The sequence below is a fragment of the Lytechinus pictus genome, unplaced genomic scaffold (genome assembly GCF_037042905.1).
Source record: "Lytechinus pictus isolate F3 Inbred unplaced genomic scaffold, Lp3.0 scaffold_20, whole genome shotgun sequence".
NCBI classification, from domain to species: domain Eukaryota; kingdom Metazoa; phylum Echinodermata; class Echinoidea; order Temnopleuroida; family Toxopneustidae; genus Lytechinus; species Lytechinus pictus.
In genome coordinates, this window is record NW_026974141.1 from 4,935,122 (window position 1) to 4,952,265 (window position 17,144).

At 35.6% G+C, this 17,144-nt stretch overlaps 2 long non-coding RNA genes across 2 annotated transcripts; both read right to left on the reverse strand.

The window, feature by feature from the left end:
* Positions 1–6,441: 6,441 nt before the first annotated feature.
* On the reverse strand, positions 6,442–10,674 carry LOC135157774 (uncharacterized). The gene is made up of 3 exons (XR_010296747.1): positions 10,597–10,674; positions 7,469–7,609; positions 6,442–6,500 (listed from the first exon to the last, which is right to left on the reverse strand). It is a non-coding gene; the product is annotated as an uncharacterized LOC135157774 (long non-coding RNA).
* A 2,922-nt stretch (positions 10,675–13,596) lies between these two features.
* Positions 13,597–16,490, reverse strand: LOC129274511 (uncharacterized). The gene is made up of 3 exons (XR_010296775.1): positions 16,152–16,490; positions 15,634–15,753; positions 13,597–15,149 (listed from the first exon to the last, which is right to left on the reverse strand). It is a non-coding gene; the product is annotated as an uncharacterized LOC129274511 (long non-coding RNA).
* Positions 16,491–17,144: the final 654 nt, after the last annotated feature.

Sequence of the window (17,144 nt, forward strand, 5' to 3'; positions counted from 1 at the left end):
TCTACGTTCGTTGGATATATGGTGAGTCTACCACATATCGACCACCTCTTTTGAAACCGACCACCTTGCGCGTTAAAATTATTGCGTATTACAAAGGATACGCGCGGGAGAGTAGGCGCAGTGTCCATAGAAACGGTAAGAATCGATTTTACGAGAAAAAAAGAAGCAACAAAAAGTAAAAATTCAGTAGAATTAATCAAAATTGTATTGACCAGACCCAAACCCCGCTGAAAAACCAAGAAATCCGATAACAAACGGCTCTAGAACAAATATCCGTCGTCAATCGTCGAATCATGTGCCGGAGCTCGCAGTGGAAGTAGTGAGACGACCATTTAGCATGTTGACATCATAGAACTGATTTGGAAGAGTCAAAATATTTCGCCACCGCGACAAGAATCCGCCGTAAACTTAATGTGCCGCGGGTGGTCGGTTTCAAAAGACGGGTGTAAATGACCAAATGTAAAATCGTCGTATTCGTTGTTCGTCGATATATACGCGGATTGAATCGGAGTCGCCGAGCGAAACATGGGGATCTGATCTGCTCAATTTTCTGCACAAATGAGACGAAAACTGGGTAAAATTGATGAATATTTTCGCAGATACGATGCTTAGAAGATTAGGTGGTCGATAAGGGGTAGTTCCAACCATACCTTGAAAGGTTTGCTCAGTTGTCAGGAAGAAAATATATCAGTCCAGGGCCCTGTTGCAAAAAAGTTTATGTATTGATTTATGTCATGATTTATGTCACGATTTATGTCATATAGCATAAATCATGACATAAACACAAATATTGACATAAATCCGTTGCATAAAACTTTATGTCTTAAATCACGACATAAAATCATGACATAAATCCATTTGAATGACATAAATTTATGTCGTGATTAAAATCAAGACATAAACGGCGGCTTTCCGCAATAAGTGACTTAAGGGAAATTTTACGATTATTTTTTATAATTATGCCCTTTGTAATTTGATGATATTTTGAGTTTTACTTGGGCCTGCGAAATAATTTTTGTGTCATTGGATAGCCTATGATGTATTCTTTCAATATTTTTAAAAATAATAATCGTAAATGTTTTCCTTATTTTTATAAGCAAAGCTAGACCTAAGCATTATAGTTAATGTGCTTGCTTAATTGAGGATTATACATTTTCGTTATAATAATATCATAATTTATTTCAACGTCGCATATTTTTCAAGCACCACCACCTTTCCCTCCCAAAATAATGATAATAACTTTGACTTTCAGTCTAGAATCGCCCCTTTTGTGCTAAATACAGATGTTATTAAACAAGAAATTTGGTACACACATTGAATGATTTCAAGTCCGGTGTTGGAATTTGGATTGCTTCCCCCCTCTCCCCCCCCCCGGGCTTCCCCTAGCTCCAAAACCTATTTTGTGTGTCAGAAATCATGTTGCCATGGTAACGACATATGATATGACAAAACATTGTTTTAAAAAATCAGTTTCAATTACTTCATCGATTTTCAACCAATTCTCGTAAAATTTGGTTCACACTTTGAGCATGTTGAGTTAGAGGTAAACGTGTGAAAGAGACATATTTTGTGTGTGTCGGAAATCGTGTTGCCATGGTTACAACATATTACAGGCCCAAAATTAGGTAAAAATCTATTGGTTCCAACTACTTGATTAGTTTCCAACCAATTCTCATGAAATTTGGCTCACACATTGGTCTCGAGGTAAAGATGTACAGGACATATTTTTTGCATGTCTCGGAAATCGTGTTGCCATGGTAACACTATATATTATGTCAAAAATTAGGCATAAATCTTGCGGTTCAAACTACTTCATCAGTAATTATCATGACTTGCTCACATATACACGTAGGTCTTGGGTAAAGATGGGCAAGACATTTTTTTCCACGTGATGGAAACTGTTGCCATAGTAAAGGCATAGGGCAGGGGTATTAATCACCTTCATCGATAATTCTAGTCTAATTTACCCTTCCCCCAACCAAGTGCATATGGGGCTTGCCTCGTTTATTTCACCATCCTTTTTAATATCGCCTCATTTTTGTTATTTTTTTTTATTCAGGTTCATGGTCTAAAATAGGCACTAGGCCTACAGAACATACAAAAGAAATGCGAATTGTAATTTAAAAGAGGAAAGAAAAGGGAAATATCAAAAAGTCATCAAAATGGATGTATAAGAGGTCATCCCATTCTTTTCGAAAATCTCAGCTCGAACTTAATTCGCGCTTGCATCATTAATCTAGTTCTCATATAGAAGTCTTGTTGGAAAAAGAACGATATCATTATCATGACAAATTCGGTCTGAAAAAAAGAAAGGAAAAGAAAGAGTGAAATATGATATATGTTATAAAATATCATATCAACATCAATCACAAAATTATACTTTGTATAAAAAAATCAAAATGTTTGCTCGCTCGCTGTTTTTATAAATTTTGCCCTTTACACCATGTCTACCCCATAAAAATATGAGTTCCTAAAGCCACCCTTTAAACTAAAAAAAAAATTCTTCACAGAGAACAATTTTGTGTCAGTCATCCCCAAACCATGAACACCGATTGACAACCATGCATAATCCCTGTAATGATTTGTTCATTATTTCATTTCTTTATAATTTCAATTGTGTATTTTATAAGCGTGTCATGGAACCCTCTTGCCTGTGCAGTTGGGGCGAGGGTTACAAATTTGGAAGCACAACGGGGCAATTTCGTCAAGAAAATAATTGACAGAGAAAAAAAAACAAATAAATGGGCCGAAATAAAAATGTTCCTCAATTCCGAACAAAGGTCTAATCAGATGGCTTGGTTTTTTTTAGCTAGGAAAAAAAAGAGACGCGGGGTTTTCCTTGCCCAAAACTTGCAATTGGAGATGGGGCGAGTGGAGGGGGTGTCCACTTTAAAAGATGCCCACTTATTGCCCAAATTCCAAGAGGAGTGCACATGAGGATTGAGGGGCCACTACTCATCACAGCTTTGTGCCTAAATTGGGACACGTTCATGCATCTTTATCCCTTGATCCATACCTCTGTCACCCATCATTTATATTTTTACATCTTTGAGCACCTGGCCATTTTCTTTCTCTCTCTCTCATCAAATGAAACCCCCCCCCAAAAAAAAAAAACTGCTTTATCCTCGTTATCCCTTTCACTATCTTCCTCCCTCCGAGATTGGCCCACTATCATTCACGAAATTTATCTTTCCAATTCTCTATACATCTCTCTATATCTCTGTTTGATAATGACTCCACATTTATACTTTTTCTTTTCCCTTTTCCCATTCTAATTCACCTCGCCCCTCCCCCCTCTCTCTCATCATTCCTTATACATTGGAATCTTATAATCTCTGGATCTTTCTCATTTTTATATGAAATTTCCTTTTCATTTCTCGCCATTGCTACTTCAAATCTTCATTTTTAATCAATTATTTTCCCAATTTGACAATTCATGGGACAATATTTAGCGTTCATAAAAATAATCCTACAATTTTCTACAAATATTAATTATTATATCTTTAGTAGGGAAACAAGTGTGTTCTGAGGGGCAAATCATATTTTAACCACACCCCACCCCTCCCGATTCAATGAAAGCAATTAAACAAAGAGATAAAGCAAAAGGAATGACATTTTATGTAAATTTATTACTTTTGAAATAAATGCACACTAAAATTTGTAAAACAATATAATCTTGTCACCTGTCCCCTACTCATGACTGTATAAACATGATTAAAAGAGGTATGTGGATTCCAATAACATATATTATTCATATCCTAAATTAATACAATACCTCAATCAAGTGTACAACTACAAACATGACACAATAATACATCTTAAAAAACAAGAATAACTATATCACATTTTTATGCTTAAAGGACAAGTCCACCCCAACAAAAAGTTGGTTTAAATAAAAAGAGATTAATCCAACAAGCATAACACTGAAAATTTCATCAAAATCGGATGTAAAATAAGAAAGTTATGGCATTTCGAAGTTTCGCTTAATTTCACAAAACAGTTACATGCACATCCTGGTCGGTATGCAAATGAGACTGATGACGTCATCCAGTCACTATTTCTTTTGTATTTTATTGTATGAAATATTCTAATTTTCTCTTCATTGTCAAGTGAACAACCATTGATCCTCTCTCAACATGTGGAATTAGTATTGTTTAATACTATATGGTTCAGTGAAGTTGGTCCTTATTGTCAAATTTGTAAAAAATGAAATATTGTATAATTCAAACAATAAAAAAAGAAATAGTGAGTGAGGGACATCATCGACTCTCTCATTTGCATGTCACTGGGTTGTGCATATCACTGTTTTGTGAAAAATAAGCGAAACTTTTATGAAATTTTCAGCGTTATGTTAGTTTGATTTTTCTCTATTTATTGAAATCAACATTTCTCTGGGGTGGACTTGGCCTTTAATCTACATTTACACAATAAATGGAGAAGTAGATAAAGTAAAAAGTCAGCAGCCATTTAAGATTACTATTCATACTCATACTCTATTTATTCAAATCAACATTTTTCTGGGGTGGACTTGGCCTTTAATCTACATTTACACAATAAATGGAGAAGTAGATAAAGTAAAAAGTCAGCAGCCATTTAAGATTACTATTCATACTCATACTCTATTTATTCAAATCAACATTTTTCTGGGGTGTACTTGAACTTTAATAAATATTTCCATTTAAAAGAGACGATGATTTCTGTTATCATGAATGAACTCGCAGTGATGCAATTTTTTCTCTCCTCCTTTTCTCCTCTTCCACCCCTCCTCTTCTTTTCCTCCTCCTTCTTTGTCGTCTTCTTTTCTACTTATTTTTCATTTCTAATATTATGACCTATCATCATTAACACTATAATAATTTTATGATAACAATCATAAAAAGATATCCACAATGTCAATATAATGATTATCTTTGAAAAATGGAAATTAGTACTAATGTTAATTTTACAAAGCGTTATGTGAATACTTAAGTGAAGTCATATAGTTCCCTTGTCAGGTGCCAGGCGCGTAGCCAGGGGGGGCGGTGGGGGCGGTCGCCCCCCCCCCCAAAAACGTCCCCAAAAAGAAAAAAAAAAGAAGGGGAAAAAGAGAGGAGAAAAGGAAAAGCGAAGAGAGGAAAGGGAAGAAAGGTAGCTTTGTGAGTTTTTCTTTTTATTCTTTTTTTTTTCTCAAAAAAGAAACTCCTTCACTCTTGCTCTAAATCTATATATATGAATTTTGCTTCCGCGCTGCGCGCGGTTAAATGACAATATTTCAGTTCTCCTTTGTTTCCCTCACCCTTTCTCTAACCCTGTTTTCCCACCTCAGCTATATGTGTTTCTTGCCAGTTAAAGTTCAAATTTATACATTAGGGCATGGAATTAGAGTAAGGTTAGGCCGAAGTATATTAATTTATTTATTTTTTTAATTGATCGCGCAACTTCTGGTCGGGTCGGCTCCGGGCGGGTAAAATCTTTATTTCAATTTCTGCCGTCACCTCCATATAGGCAACTTCTCCCACTTTTCAGCTCATTACTAAACAACCATAATTTGGGGGCAAACATGTTCCTAATTTAAAAAGAGGAAGGTATCAAATTTGTGTCGTATTAAATAAAAAAAAAAGTACAATATTTTTTATCAAATTCTATTCAACTTCATGTCATTTCCATGCACATTCATCTCCTGTCCTGTTTTGCGCCCTCAGTTTGAAATTTTGAATGACACTTAAGTTTCTTTATCATTCAGAGTGAAGCGCATCATGATAAGTGAAAGAAATTATACATCATCGTGTTTTATATAATTTCAATAATTACAGAAGTTTCAACTTTTTGCGCACTATTTTCCTTGTAATGAAGTTCAATAATCTTAGAAAATTAATTGAATTAGAGCTGATGGGGGTATTAGAGATATCTGCATTTGATAAAACGTCCGCCCGTTGGAAATTCCAGAGTTTGATTGCTCTGAGCGGGGAGGAATATCTAATTCCTCCCGGCATATATCCTTCTTCTCCTCTGTTTTGCGAGTTAAGATATGCACTGTCGCTAAATTGTTTGTAATCAAATCTGATCTTTCCAATGGAGGTATTCAATATAACTTAGAAAATAACCTTTTCTCGGGACCATTTTCTTAGCAAAAAATTTAAAAAACGCTTTAGCTTCCGCGCGAAGCGCGGGGTTAATATTATTTCAATTTCCTCCATTTTATCCCTTTTTTGTTCGTTTTACAATCACTTTTGAAAACAAGGTTCAAAATCACAATATATTCAAATGAATTGGAGCTGATATAGGTACTAGAGACAAGGGAGGCGGCTCCTTTTTATTTCCATTTATGAAACACCGAAAGCTTCGCGCGGGAGGGGGAAACTACCCCTCCCTGCACCCACCCCCTAGGGAGCGCGCTTCGCGCGCTCTGTAAGTGTAAGTGCATTTACCGCCCCCTCCAAAATGAAATCCTGGCTACGCGGTTGTCAGGTGCAACCAGGTCCATGACGTCATGTCTTCAACAGTCTTGACTCTTGAACAATCTGAAATAAGAAGAATCAATGCAAACAACTTTAGCAACTCAACTTGATAATAACAGTGTTCACATACATGTACATGTCTCTGAAAGATTATGAAAGAGCCTTTTGAGATTGCAATCACAGGTTTAAATTAAAAAAAACCCAAAATAATGTGAAATAAAAAATGGGTTAATAGTCTCCGAATATTACCTTTGATACGCTTATATTGTAGTCAGAATATTTTCATTTCAATCAAATCATTGGAGAAAATGTTCATGTGTGGTGTTACTGAAGGAGGGCAAGGGTGCAGGGTAGGCGACTCACCTCTAGTAATGGGGGAAGTATATAGGAGAACTTCAAAAGAGGGGAAGAACAAGGAATGGGGGGAAAAATACAAGAACACAAAATTGAGGTCAAGGTCATGTTTACGTTACCAACTTCCCACCTGTCCCTTCTACTACTACCACTATCTTATTCTTGAATGCACTTATATTGTGCTTAAGCTTATAAGCTCAAATTGTTTGTCTCTGTTGAGAATCTAATAAAAAATATAAATCAACTGAATCTGAATCTCTTGCAAAAGTAAAGTGGAAAATAATTGTTACAATAGTATGGATCCAATAGTCTACCTAGATTTTGTTTTCATTTTAAAGAGTTACATTGTTCTTGCTCTTACATATTTTTGAGAATGCATTCCATAATTATATTGTCATTGATTTAAATATTGAGAGGGCTCAGTTGTCAATTGAAACTTTAGTTTCTATAAAAATTCACGAGATTGATATCCATTTTTGTGAGTAAATTTAAGATGAATTTATTACAAGATGTGGATGAATTGTAAAAAGAGATTCATATTTGAAAATTGATATAACAGTACATCACATTTACAACACTCTTAAGAGTAAAATAAATAAAAAATAAATATTACCAAACAGTATACTTGTATTTACAAGTAGAATGTTCAATAAACACAACTTTATATAAAAACTTACCTTCATACTAGCTTGACCCCCTAATCCAAAGAGAGATTTCTTGTTCAATGGCACACAGTGGCAGAGTGTCTGGACTTCCATCTCCTTCCAGTTGCTGTCCCCTCTCTCTTTCTACCTCTTCTCACCATTTGTGTGGTTCACCTGTTAGACAAGTGAATACCAAATTTTTCATAGTAACAGAAGAGAATGAATTCATATTTGCAATTTGTATAAACAACAACTGAAGTCCCTAAGCTTCTTTAAAAAATAGTTTTATTATTACAGATTTTGTTAAATATATTTGACAGGGGTGTTGGTACAGTTTCACTGGCTATTATCAGAACTGTGTAAAAATGAATTATATCCATGAGTGCATTGTAAATACACATCAAAGGCAAATAAGGTCTAGTCATTCAACCTTGAAATTGTTTAATGAACACACTAAAAATCGGGGTTCAAATTTGAACCATAGGGGTTGATACAATAAGGGGTGCTAATTAGAGCAATTATGCTCATGTATGCACCTTTATGGGTGTAGCATAAGCTATGTTAAGCACCATATAGGGCACAGATTTGAACCATGTAATAAGGTTTTCAAAATTGAACATTTTTTAATGTTTAAGTATTATGCACCTTAAAACGTAAAATGTTACCCCTTTTATTGTGCAAACGAACATTTCTGGGTGCGAACAATAAGAAAAAGGTCAATTTTGCACCTTTTATCACTTAGGGTGCAATATTACAAGGAGAGTACAAGTGTTTCATTTAGGCTTCAAATTTTTTTTTTTAAATGTTCGAAAAACATATTAGAAAAATGATTAACACACGCAATATATGAATTCTTCTAATAAAGATAGGTTTTGATAAATAAGAAAAATGTAGGCCCTATAATTCTATTATTTATACAAAAATTTGGGATTTTCCTTACCTCCAATTGCCAAGGTTTTTTTTTTTTGAAGCACCCCTTTAATAATTGATCTAAAAAAATCCTCTTTACAATAAATAGGTAAAAGGAACAAAATATAGTATGAAAAATTCTTGATAACAATCACCAAGAGAATTTCAATTATCACGGTTATTTTTATCCACAGATCAGAAACCAAATCCTGTAGTTACCGGTACCGGGTAATGGAAATGTCTTTTCTCCAAGCATATTATTTGTGCACTGGTTTGAAAATTAATAGAAAAGGCATTTGATAAGGTTTTTAACCTGTAAAACATATCAAAGAACTAAAATGTGCGCTTTATCCTCACAAGTATATTAAACTTATCAAACAGATAGCTTGTCTACAGGGCAGCGGCCAGCTCTCAGAGAATATATTCAAATCAGAAAACACAAAGGATACATATATCCATTTTTTGTTGACTGCATGTTCAACTTATTGTTTTTGTTAAAAAATTGGAAGAGTCTAAAATATCCATCAAAGATGTACTTTAATATCTTTATTAGATATTAACATACAATGTAGTCATCAGTCTCATCAGACAATTTTTTCGTGAAGTTACATGGCTTTTCAGTTCAGTGTTAAACTTAATTAGTTCAGTGTGCAATTTTTTTTTTCTATTTCCCCCTTCTTTCCCTTCCTGTTCAGTAGTCTCCAGTCTTCGTTAACACAGAGGGTGACCCACGATTTTCTAAATGATTTTATCACCTTTATTACACACCAATAACTTCGGGTTTTTTTTTTCTTAATGGAGAGCGACCCCCCCCCCCCCAAAAAAAAAAAAAAGAAAATAAATAAATTTAAAAAATGTAAAGACAGTTTCAATGTTGGTCCCTAAAATAGACAAATAAATTACAAAATACAAGCTCGCTCGTTCTGCCTGAGCTAGATCTATTCTACATCTCTTGTATTGCTATTGAAAGTACTAGACTAGGTCCCGAATTAGGTCTCGATTTTGATCTATAATAAAAGCATGAATGGAGGGGCCCAAGCCAGACCCAGTCCAGGGGCAGGGCTGCACTACCTGAGTACCTCATTCCCTGGCCACGACCAAGTCCAAGGCACAAACCAGGGTAGGCCTAGATCTAGTAAAGTAGTATTAGTAATACAATGGTAGGGCCAGCTCAGCTAACCAAGACAAATTTAACTTAGTTAGAATTTCTTAGATCTAGTTTTAGACCTGGGAGGTCTAGTCTAAGTCTAACTTAGACCCTAGATAGAAAACTAGATCAGAATAGATCTACTGACTACTGTAAATCTAGACTAGAACTTAAAAGGGGCCAAGCTAGTATAGCTTGGGCCTGGCCCTGCCTACCTCAGGCGAGGGTTCGTATAGGCTCTAACACTTCACTACCGCTACCCCCTGCTCCACCTATCCGAGTGGATCGTAGCGGTAGTGAAGTGTATTGGAGCCTATACGAACCGGCGCTTGAGGCAGGCCATGCCTAGACTCTATCCTATTTTTTTTCCCTAACATATGCTCATATCATAGCCTAACTAACTTAATTATTAGACCTGGGCTAGGCCCTAACTTAGACTTAGACTAGTTAACTTTAGGGCCAGGCCCTAGGAAGTGACTCTAGCTCTAGGGCCTGGCTCTGATGGTCAGTGACCGAGAGACAGAGCTGAATAGACTCTAGGCCAGGCCCTAACTAGTAGAGGATCTAGTGACAAGTCTAGTCTTATCTAGGCCTATACTAGATCTAACTTGTTAACGTTAGAATTTAGACTCTAGAACTAGAAACACTGGTACTCACTAGATTATTTTAAATTTAATGTTAAGAATATCCAGAACAGAAGGGCGGGCCCGGGGTGCCTTAAAAAAAAACCTTAAAATCAATGTCCAATGTCGTGAAGATTAATAAAATTGTTTTCTGTCGGTGTTCATTCCAAGCATTATTCATGTTCATCCGACACCGGAACCTTAAAAATCAATGTCCAATGTCGTGAAGATTAAAACTGTTTTCTGACGGTGTGGATTCCATGCATTATGTGTCTGTGTCAGACGCCGGAACCTCCGGCTAGCACTACCGGCGTTGTACTGCTAAAAGCAGCCGGAGTATATTCCAAGCAATCATTGCATAAGTTGACGGTGATAATAATTCATTTAAAAGATCACTTCATACTTAAAAACTTTGAACTTGGGTCAGAACGTGAGATATATTTATTATCTATGATATATAACAATGAAAATTTGATACATACCAAAATATGCCTCTTTCCCGTCAAAATGGGAAGCCGAAGACCCTTTTTCGCAAGGACTTGCTGCGGCTGTAAAATGACACCTTTTGCCAAGTTTATGTCAACAGGCTCGTTCGTGACTATTCAGTTTATGTAATGATGATTAATTCGCGTCATAAGCTAAAACAATACATAAATATTTTTATGCAACGAAATTTATGTCAACAGCATAAGCTATGCATGATTTTATGTCATGATCAAAATTTATGTCATTATGACATAAATTTTTTTGCAACAGGGCCCAGATAACAGTAACGTTGGCACTGTGAACAACAAATCTTTATCTGAATCAATGATAATTTTCGTTATGGAAAGTAACTTTTTGGGGCAAGAAATGGAACGCGCATTTTATTTATTACGCAATTTAGGCGCGTTGCTAATGGTTTCTGACCAGGAGTATCCATGACCAGTGCTACGTCACAACAGAAATTACTAACTAAACGACGCTACCAAAAACGGTGCATTATGACGTCACAATTTGTTTGTTACGTAAGTTTTTGCTATTTTATTTTTTTAGTGATTCTGTACAATATGATAACATGTATGCTGGAAGATTTTTACATGCCAAATGATACCTTAGTTGACATTTCTTGTGGTTACACTTTATCATGTATTCGTCTTGAGGTTCATCGCATATTGGGCAGTTTCCTTGTGAGTTCTGTGTCTGAGAAGTATCCACTCCATCTGTAGCATCATGAGATATGTCAGCCATTATTTTTCTTTGTTACGTCATAAAGAGTGCACTGGAGACAGATTGATGTCCGCGTAGCCCAAGAGGATGACGCGTATTTATCAAGCCCCCGAAGCTACCGCCATTTTGTTTAATCCATTAGAAGCTAAAATAAGCCCTCATTAATATTAATTTCGTACGATGCTCCCTCGTCAACTGTGGTTTTGTACGTGTATTAGACAATACGCACATCAGCGCAATGACATAGGTCAACTTGGCAAATTCATTAATGTATTCATTTTGTTACGCGCTCGTGACGCGAAGGATTCAGCGAATCAAGCAAGCGCAAATCTGAGACGATACGTTGCGCTCTATAAAGTATCGATATCACAAGCGATATCACTTATAAACAAAGCATTGTTTGTCTTGCGTCTTATAGGCCTTTGCTAATTCCAAAAGGGAAGATGAAAAGGGTAGATAGAGTCGTGATTAGGTAAAGAGGTCTCTTGTGCTTTTGCCATCCCTAAATCGTAATTACCATACTTGTAACTCATGATGAAACGGGCCCCAATTTATCATGTTTAATACGTTTCCTGTCCCCTTTATTCTCCAGCATTTCTTACTCTGTTTTTTTTCTCATTTAATCATTTTCCCACTCAAAATTATTTTCTGCCGCCTTTCTCCTACATATGTAGAGCTCATTTTCAAAAGGGGTTAATTAGGTCCATTTTTCATCAAACTTGATTCTTATGTCCTAATGTAAAGATTTTTAGTAGCTATATAAGATGATACCATAGAAAAGTTGAAATTCCTATTAAAAAGTGAACTAATATGGCAAAGAAAAATAACCTTTTTTGTCTCACCTGCATAGCAGAGTGAGACTATAGGCGCCGCTTTTCCGACGGCGGCGGCGACGGCGACGGCGGCGGCGGCGTCAACACCAAATCTTAACCTGAGGTTAAGTTTTTGAAATGACAGCATAACTTAGAAAGTATATGGACCTAGTTCATGAAACTTGGCCATAAGGTTAATCAAGTATTACTGAACATCCTGCCTGAGTTTCATGTCACATGACCAAGGTCAAAGGTCATTTAGGGTCAATGAACTTAGACCATGTTGGGGGAATCAACATCAAAATCTTAACCTAAGGTTAAGTTTTTGAAATGTCATCATAACTTAGAAAATATATGGACCTAGTTCATGAAACTTATACATAAGGTTAATCAAGTATCACTGAACATCCTGCATGAGTTTCACATCACATGACCAAGGTCAAAGGTCATTTAGGGTCAATGAACTTTGGCCGAATTGGGGGTATCTGTTGAATTACCATCATAACTTTGAAAGTTTATGGATCTGATTCATGAAACTTGGACATAATAGTAATCAAGTATTACTGAACATCCTGTGCAAGTTTCAGGTCACATGATCAAGGTCAAAGGTCATTTAGGGTCAATGAACTTTGGCCAAATTGGGGTATTTGTTGAATTACAGCCATAAATTTGAAAGTGCGTTGGTCTAGTTCATAAAACTTGGACATAATAGTAATCAAGTATCACTGAACATCCTGTGCGAGTTTCAGGTCACATGATCAAGGTCAAAGGTCGTGTAAGGTCAAAGAACTTTGGCCACGTTGGGGGTATTTGTTGAATTGCCATCATATCTCTATAAGTGTATTGGTCTAGTTCATAAAACGTGGAAATAAGAGTAACCAAGTATCACTGAACATCTTGTGCGAGTTATATTAGTTTTCAAAATCAGCACTGCTGCTATATTGAATCGCGTGATGCAGGTGAGACGGCCAGAGGCATTCCACTTGTTTCAAAAGGGGTTAGGTCCATTTCAGTTTAGTTGCAAAAGGGGTTAGCTCCACACAGACTTTTTTTGGAAAATGATATCTTTAAAAATATGAAGACAAGTAGATATCTTTTATACCCAATTTCGTGTTCTCACGGTAGGGTATCATGAAAATTCAGTTTCGCATAAGAATATTGCAATATGGGAGAATTAAAAAAGAATTATTTTCTTGGAGTGGACCTAACCCCTTTTGCAACTAAACTCTTCTGAAGAACTCATTTGTCAAAAGGGGTTAGGTCAATTTTTCATATATTTTATTGTTTTCTGTCTCTAAACCTCTAAATTTTCAGTCACTCTGATGATACCAAAGAAAATTTGAAATTAAAATGAAAACGTGAATGGAAGTGGCAAAAAAAAATCACTTTTTTCATCAAAAGAGATTGGATTCACTTCAATTTACTTGCAAAAGGGGTTAGGTACACAATGTTTTTTTTTTAAAGTATATAGAAAAAAATTGAAGGCAGGTATATTTCTTTTATACCCAATTTTATGTTAACATGATAGAGTAGTTCATCATGACAATTTAGTTTCTCATGAGAATATTGCAATAAGTGAGAATAAAAACATGTTTTTTCTCGGAATGGTCCTAACCCCTTTTGCAACTAAACTCTTCATATATTTCCTTCTTCTTTTCCCACTTGTTATCTGTCTCCTGGTTTCCATAAATCTCGTCTTATTTCTCTTCCACCCCTTTTGTTCCTACTTCCCACATTCTAGCTCTCTTACCACCCCCTCTAAATTATCTCTTCATATGTGCCCCTCCATTTCTTTCTCATCTCTTTTCAACCCACTTCTCATCACTCTTTCCCTCTCTCGATCTTCATCTCATTTTGAATTTTGCCAATTCCAAATCCCTTTAATTTTAGCTCTGTACAAATACTATATGAACACAAATGAAAGACATAAAGGAATTCTCTGGTTAGTGGTGAATTTTATTAATTAGCCATAAAAAATATCACATTATTAGAGGATTAAGCTTTACCTTTTTCTTAAGCGTATGTTAATACTTTGAACCAAAAGAATTGTTTTTTGTATGCTGGGGCAGCGATCCTGGGGAGGGGGGGGGGGCACAGTTCCCCCTACTTCTTGAAGCACTGAAAAGTGCCTTTTTATGCAAGAAAAATGCCCCCTCACGAACGTGTACTGTGTCCCTTTCACCTGACGAGAACCTGTTTTAGGTGTTACCAAGTGCTCTTCCTTGTATGCAATTTTTTAACCCAAAAATGCCCCCCCCCCCGGAACGTGTTCTGTGCCCTTTCATCTGAGGGCCTGTTTCATGTGTTAAAGAGTGCCCCCTCGCCTTCTTGTAAGTGCCCTTTCTCGAATCACTGCCCCCTTTTACCCAAGAAAAGTGCTCCTAAAGAACTTGTTCTTTGCCCCTTTCACATGAGAAGGACCCGTTTTATGGTCACCATGATGATTGCCCTTTGAAACAAGAAAACAATATTCTCATTTCGATAATATACTTATGAAGGAAATCCTTTGCGCATTAAGTTTAATAATTCATGAGTGGGGGTATATAAGCAGTTTCGTACAGATGGAGGGGGGCTTGAAGGACTCTTGCCCCCCCCCCAAAAAAAAAAAAATCACGACCAAGAAAAAAAAAGAGAAAAGGAAAGAAAAGGGTGAAATATATCATTCTGAATATTTTAGATTTTCTTTTTTAAAATGTCAAAATTTTGCTCGCTCGCAACTTCTTAAAAATTTCACGTAATACAGCATTTTCCCTATGCCCCCCCCCCCCCACTTTCAACTTCACTCCGCCGCTCCTATTTGTATGTTTATAGCTTCTCCTTTTGCAACCAGTTTTAATGAAAATCAACAAGATATTTTATACGTCATGAATTTGGGGTTGTGATAATATATATATTTTTTTTAAATTGGACTTGGAAAAAAAAACCTTTTCCATCTTCATCAAATGGTTCCTAAGTCAGACTCTTCAATGTTGAATTGTTGGATTTCTTGAATGAAAACATCTGTTACACCAGTCCTGCAGATTGAAAAAATAGAGAAAGAAATTCAATGAATCTAAATTAAAATTGTCGTGATTTATAAAACATAAATGTTTTAAGAAAAGTGAAACTATACATATATATGTTTCTTCAACACATAACAGGAAATCTTACTTCTACTACCGGTAATTATAAACTTGTACTTCTATAAAGCATATCACTTATACCTGTTCTATATAGTTTACATACCACTCTCCATTATAACTACATGTACTCTATGAAAAAATGACAGAGATTTCTCATAAATATGAATATATGAATCAACATATGTAAATTATATAAATAGTCAGAATTAAAGTTGATATGTTTTGTTGCACAGAATATATTGATCTGTGATTAAAAACGACACTAACTATAATCTAAAAACAAAATTAAAATGGGTTTTTTCAAAGGCAGGTCTATTTGTTGCAAAAAAAAATATGAACAACCTCCATTATTAAAAATATTCACTAATTAACTCACTCATACAACTGCTGTAGGTTGTATTTCTCTTTGTGGTCTAGTCGCTGTTCTATTAGGCCTACTTCACCAATTATTTATCATCATCAATCACCTCCATGGAAATTGTAAAACTGCATCATCCTATTGGACAAAATGTAAAATAACAAGATTTTAAAAAAATCGTAAATCTACAAATATGAAATATGAATATCAAACTAAATAATGAATAAAATGAATTTTGTAAAATATGAAAAATAAATATTACTTTGTTTATAAACAAATAGGAAATAAAAAGGCCATTTAATTACTAGTAGATCAAGGACATGACCTTACCGGTATTTTATAAATTTGCCCAAGGTACATAACTTTTGGCATTGGTTCTATTTTAGACTCCAAAGCCTGTATATTTAAGAAGTGTATATTCATTACAGATCCTACCTCTTTGTGGCTCGGATTATTTTTATTTAATGTAAACATGGTTAACATTCAATGCATGTAATGTATCTGTAATTTTGTATGGGTTAGTTTAAGTTTTATACCTGGATGAGAATCTGCAAAATGATGCATGCACTTATGATCATCATCTTGTACCATATAGGTAGACCTCTACTGTTTTTCTTGTTCTTCATACTCAACCTGTTTGTGAAAGAAAAGAGAGAACAATAATAAGAAGTGATCTTTTTCATGGCCGTATGTATAGGGGGAGGGGTTTGGGTAAGAGCTGAAATATGAAACCTTCATCAAAAAGAGAATTGCATGACATCCTTCAATTTTACTTTAGAAAATGCACAAAACGGCCCTAGGTAATATTGGTCGCTTCTGGCCCTCGCTTTCTGAATTTTAGGTTTCTCTAAAATTTTTCACATGTCTGCCCCCCCAAAAGAAATGAAAATCTGGATCTTTTTATTTCCGAATCTTATTTCATTTGATTTTAACATAATTTCATAATCTCATGCACTAGGTGACTAGGTCTATATCTATTTGTAAGAAAGTATAGATCTAGTCCAACGAGACTCGGTGCTGTGCGACAGCATTCATGTATCTAAATTAGGCCTAGGTCTAGATCTAAACTAACGATGGACTCTCAATCTATCTAGACCTAGAAAGTAAAGGCTAAAGCGTCGGTTCTAAACCGAGATCTAGACCCTATATCGGTTTAGAAATTTTTGATGTCTGACTCTGACTCATATTCCTGGCTAAGTAAGACTTCATTGCCATTATTGACCGAGAGTAGATCTAGATCTAGTCCTTGGTCCACTGACAGTCATACTCGTACATGTAAATGGAGTCGCTTAGGCCCAGACCTAGATCTTGGCCTAAATTACAGACCTAGATCATAAGCCCTGGGGGTAAGTGTCGAGGGTTGGGAAAGTATAAGTTAGACTATAGATTTGAATTACTAATTAGGTAGGCCTAGACCCTAGCTCTTGATGATAGCATCCATCGATGAATAAATAAATAAAAGTAAAGTAGCCTAGGCCTACCGCCTAGATCTAACTCTAAGTATAAAGTAGGCCTAGGGCCTATGATAA